This window comes from Lepus europaeus, chromosome 4, assembly GCF_033115175.1.
Source record: "Lepus europaeus isolate LE1 chromosome 4, mLepTim1.pri, whole genome shotgun sequence".
Lineage (NCBI taxonomy): Eukaryota > Metazoa > Chordata > Mammalia > Lagomorpha > Leporidae > Lepus > Lepus europaeus.
In genome coordinates, this window is record NC_084830.1 from 33943837 (window position 1) to 33949797 (window position 5961).

Genomic DNA, 5961 nt, shown 5'->3' on the forward strand with positions numbered 1-5961 from the left:
TGGTTGAAGTCAGGGACCTGAATTCAGTCCAGGTCTCCCACCTGGGAGGCAGGAAACCAAGTACTTGAGGTATTACCTGCTGCCTCCTAGGGTGTACAATAGCAGAAAGCTGGAATCAGATGTGGAACTAAGACTTGAAGCCAGGAACTATGATATGGGGTGCGGGTGTCACAAGTGGTGTCTCTACTGCTGTGCCAAATGCCTGCTTCTATGAAAACGAACATATCTATTAGAGGTCTCAAACAGTGTTTTCTTTTTTCTTCTTTTAAAGATTTATTTATTTGACAGGTAGAGTTAGAAAGAGAGAGAGAGAGAGAGAGAGAGAGAGAGAGAGAAAGGTCTTCCTTCCGTTGGTTCACTCCCCAAATGGCCGCCGTGGCCCATGCTGTGCCCATCCGAAGCCAGGAGCCATGTGCTTCCTCTTGATCTCCCATGTGAGTGCAGGGCCCCAAGCACTTAGGCTATCCTCTACTGCCTTCCTGGGCCACAGCAGAGAGCTGGACTGGAAGAGGAGCAACTGGGATTAGAACCCAGAGCCCATATGGGATGCTGGCACCACAGGCGGAGGATTAACCAAGTGAGCCATGGTGCCAGTCCCACAAACAGTGTTTTCCATACAACTGTGATCTTCACTGAAATTATACTATCTTAGTGTATCAGCCTTCTGTTCTGGTAGGCCAATGCCCTCCATTATTTACTCTCATGAATTGATTTATTTTAAGGGAGAAAGACACACTAGAGATGGATGTTTTGTGTTTGAGTGTCTGAGAGCAGAGATGAAAGAGGCCTAGGGGAAGGTGGACCGTAACTGGATCACCTTTGAGCAAGAGAAGATTTTTAAGTGAAAGCTGAGACAGTTTTCATAGAAATTATTGCTACACTTAGAATATAAACAGTGATTTGTAGACTCAAGGTTATGATACAAGATGATATAAAATAGGGGACAGAGGGCAATTCTCCATGGAACAGGAAGCCAAGTGCAGTTGTTTTACAATTGAAAAGCTTGGCAGGTGCTCAAGTGCCCCCATCCTTTTAGGATGCACTCATGGTGAGAGATCCCAGAGAGGGCCTCAGAAAAAGCTCTTTCTTTAGGGGAAAAAACAACCTTGCCCGAATTTTGACTTGCCTCCTGCTGTGTCTCTCAGGACCCCAGAGCTGGCATATTGTTAAGTTCTTGGTTTTAAAATCAAACATTTTGATGCCTTACTCAGAACCTACTTCAAGGCATGCTAAGCCTCTGAGATACCATAATGAAAGGATGCTTTCTCCTGGGCAATTATCTATCCACATTTGTCTGCTGTGTCATATATTTACTAATTGCATGGCTGGAACCAAAATACATGAAAATGAGACAATCATTCTTCTGCCAGGCAATGTTAGTAATGTAAACTTGGGACTCCCATTGCTGCCTCTCTCTATGTTCTGAGTCAGTGACAGGAGGAGGGGAGGCAAACACAACTTCTTCTGGCAAGGTGCAGGCAGCGTGGGAGAATCAGGTATGATGATCCATGTCCTCTGGAGGTACCACTGGCCGAACTCCTGGAATTCACAGACCTTTTCTTCTTCATCCCGGGCAGGCACAACCACTGGATGGTGGCTGCTTATCCTTTCTCTTTACCACCCTCAATTCAGGATGAACATTTGGTGACTTGTGATGAATTAGATCCTTTATATTCTTATTCTGGTGCCACACTTGAAAGCTTCATCACATCCTCATGGACTGGTCCCCTGGTTTGTTGTGTGTCCCTTTCATGTGTCTCTACCTTTGGAGGAAGAAGGACATTACTCATGGGCAGTGGCATGACTTTGTGCTGACAATCAACCAGACGAGGTCATTTGTGAGATCATCTGTTCATGTGCCTCTCGTTTGGTTATATGTCCAGAGAGGAGATGTTACTTTCCTGTTTGCTCTCTTCCCAAACTTCTGCGTTCAGACTTACAATACAAAAGAGGAATCTCAGAGAAAGGACCATCTAAAGGATCATCAGAACAGATCCATAGATGCCGGAAATGGACTCATTACCAGCTTTTCTTCTTTGGAAAACAACGTGAAGCCAAGGAAGCATTGGGAAAATTGAGGTTGAAGAACACCTCCAAACTATATCACCTGATAGATAGGAGCAGGACCCCTCACTCATTCATAGCTGCTGTACCTAGTCCCATCTGCAGCAGTATGATTCACATACGACCTCTTTAATCAGTTCAAATCCCTACAAAACTTACACAGATTGTACAAGTAGATGAAATATTTCTAACTTTCTAGGCTCCCCTGAGGTGGGCTGTGGAAAGGAAATATTATTTTAGTATAAAATATGGCTACTGACTTTTGGAAGGTACTAAGTTGTGATTCATACTTTAAAAATGGCAAAATTCAAGCTTTAAAAAATATTTATTTGAAAGGCAGAGAAACAGAAAGAGACAGAGACACAAAGACAAAGAGTTCCCCCATCTATTGGTTCACTATCCAAACTCCCATAACAACTGGGGCTGGGCCAAGCTGAAGCCAGGAATCAAGAATTCAGTCTGTGTCTCCCACATGAGTGGCAGGGGCCCAAGTACATGGACTATCCTCTGTTTTCTGAGGTACGTTAGCAGGGAGCTGGATGAGAAGTGGAGCACCCAGGACTCAACCAGCTGTCATATGAGATACCATACTCACAAGAAGCAGCTTCACCTGCTGTACCACAATGCCAGACCCTGGGTTGCTTCTGCACAGCTATCTGTTTTGAGGAAACCTTTCTTTTAAAATATTCCTAGGTTACCCAGATTAATAAAGAGGGTTGAAGAAGATATTAAAATTTTTAAGATAAAATTAAATAGGTAGTTACAGCCAAAGAAAACTGGGAAATTGGGGACAGATAACTTGTTAAATGAAAATCTAATGGCACCTACACTTTTTTCTGTGTAGACTCTAAAGATTTGTTTAGAATGTCTTATTTAAAAATAATAAACTGTTTATTACAAAACCATGTCTCACATACTGAGATACTCATAAAACAGATAAGGATGATCATGTATGTCATTTTAAGGCAGTGGGATTTATTTGTACCTTCTCCATTGGTAGCATTTATTGAACCGCTCGCCATTTGTGATATTTTTGAAGGTCCTTGACAACAATTGAAGCTAATTGTTGGTTTGATATTCATGTAACTATCAATTTAACTTGCTTTAATTTTGCACATTCATATTATAAGGAGAAGGTTAGTTCTTGTATTAGCTTTGTGGTTTTCTGTTAGGATGGAGTCACAGAATCTGTTTATACTTAACCTTAAGAAGTATAGAATATGTGTATTTATAAATGCAGGTTTTCACTCCTTGGAACTTACATTTCATGTTTCAATGTATAAACCACAACATTCATTAGCATAAGGTAAAGAAAGATTTGTTTAGCTCATTCTGGATATACCCATACTGTTAAAGAGTTACTAAAAATTAATCATTAATTTTTTTATTAAAAAATGAAAACTTGCATGTTTTGAAGTCAGAAGGGATTGCTCCTTGGACAAACCTGAATTACCACGGTGGGAACCAGGAGCCATGATGGCTAGCAAGTGCCATTCTTTGGTGGTTTAACATCAATGAGAAGGCTGAGGTTGAAGAACAAGATAAGACATCTCCTGAACAAGGTGAGCCACTCCTAGGGTCAGCAAAAAATAACTGAAGGAGAGGCTGAAGCTCTCTAGTTAGGCAGGGATATCTACCAGCCAGTGAATTTCCCTATTCATGTTAATAACTTGTGTCTACAGACTGGAGAAATCCAAGGGTATTTGAGCTGTATTTACTTCTATTTAAGACAGTGAAAAATACATGTTTAGAACCTCAAATTTCAACTCACTTGAAAACAGACATTGCATTTTTGCCTTAGGACACTTTGAGTTAATATAAAATTATTGGCAATGATCAACCTTTTTTGCTATATTTCCATTATTCCAGCATATTTATATTTTATGACTTTTTTCTAAAATCTGATGATGAGAAAAGCTTTTCTATTTTGTGTTGTTTCAGAAATGGAAGCTTGCTGAAAGTGATATCCTCCTAGGGCTAATAAAAGCAAATGTAAAACCTTCCTCTTGGCAGAGGATAGCGTGTGGAATGAATTCATTGCTTTATTTAACAGAAGGATAAGATGGAAGCTGAGGGATGTTAGAAGAGCAACATAAAGGAGTTTTGATGAGTCTGCTAGAAAGTGAACTTGTAATGAGAACAATAGCAGGAAGAGGAGTATCAAGAGTAACCTTAAAAGCATTACATCATTGTTAACAAACTTATGTATTTGAGGATCTGCCTATCTCCCTGACTGTGTCAGTATCTATCTCTATCATTCTTTTATCTGTCTATATATCTATCATCTATATCTATCTATCACCTATCTATCTTTTTAATCTCCTTAATTATATGTTGTCAATGTTTAATAGAATAAGGATATTTTCTTCAATATGCACTGGCAGCAATAAAGGAAGTATAACTTTATATTTATGGGTTTTATTTTTCCCTTTATAGGGCTATAAACTGTTAACAGATCAGACCTCTTTTTGGACAAAACCATGATGCATTCACAGTGATCAGCAGTGTTGCTGTGCCGGCCTTGGACACGAAGACCCCAGAGGTGGTGCACCCCTCTATGGATTTGAATCTTCTTTAGTCATGCTGGGTTCCCATGGAGCTTGCTGACCAGGGCATTGGCCAGAATCTGGCTCTATTTCCCATCCTTTATGTCCTCCCATCAGCTAAAGAACCAGTCTGGGATCTTGTGCTGATATGGATTCCTCATAATGGTGATCACATTTTCCATCTTGTTCTCAGTACTGAACTCTAATGCTGAAATCCAATTGCTAATGTGAAGGTGTGCTAGGGACCAGTGGGTGCCTTCATGGCAATCTCTTAAGGAGAGACATAGGAACATCATTCCTGCATGCCTTGGAAGGCCAAGGAAGCTGGGAACAGTCCTCTTGTGCCTCAGGTTGTGAGAAAGCTCATGCCACAGAGGCCTTGGACATCTTGTTCCAGGATAATGAATAAAGGTCCGTCTAATCACACAAGATGTTCCTCTCCTCTTCGTGAGAGATTGCCTGATGCATAGCACCACATAGGCAAAATTGTGCTGATGTGAATATATGCTTGCTGACTGAGCAAGACTTAATGTTATCTAGAAAGAATAAAAGCTGCTATGAGAGGCAAAGAGACGTTCCTTCTCTGGCCCTTTGCTTTTCCATAATCTCTTGCCTCTGTCTTTATTCATTGCACCCTGGAAAGGTTGCTTCTCAGGTTGCTACAATGTGCCATGTAAATGGCTTTTGGGAGATGATAAAATCATGAGGGTAGAGTCTGGATGGAAGAGATTAGTACTTTCATAAAATAGGCTCAATGAAATTCATTTGGTTCCTCCATCATGGAAGGTCACAGTAAGTACACAAGCTATGAACCAGAAAGCAGCCCTAGCCCTTACCAGGCATCAAATACTAATCGTAGACTTCCCAGTCTCCAGAACTATGAGAAATAATTTCTGTGTTTTTAAGCTACTCATTTATGGTACTTTGTTATAGCAGCTACCAAAGTAAGATCCTAGCTTAGCTTGGAGTGATCTCTCTTTCCTCCAGACTTCCATTACCACTATTGTAGGGATCAATAAGTGAAGAATTAATCATGTTCGTACTCTTTGCTTCTGTTGGCTGCTTGGGCTGTATTAACCATTTTTTTAAAATGATTTATTTGAAAGACAGAGTTAGAGAAAGGAAAGGAGGAGACAGAGAAAAACACGTACTAGTTCACTCTCCAAATGGCCATGATGATCAAGGCTGCACTAATCTGAAGCCAGGTGCCTTATCCCTCCATATGGGTCTTGTACATGGGTGGCAGGAGGCCAGGTATTTGGGAAATCTTCTGTTGCTTTCTCATGTTCATAAGTAGGGAGCTGGATTTGAAGCGGAGCAACCAGGACTTGAATTCATATGGGATTCTGGC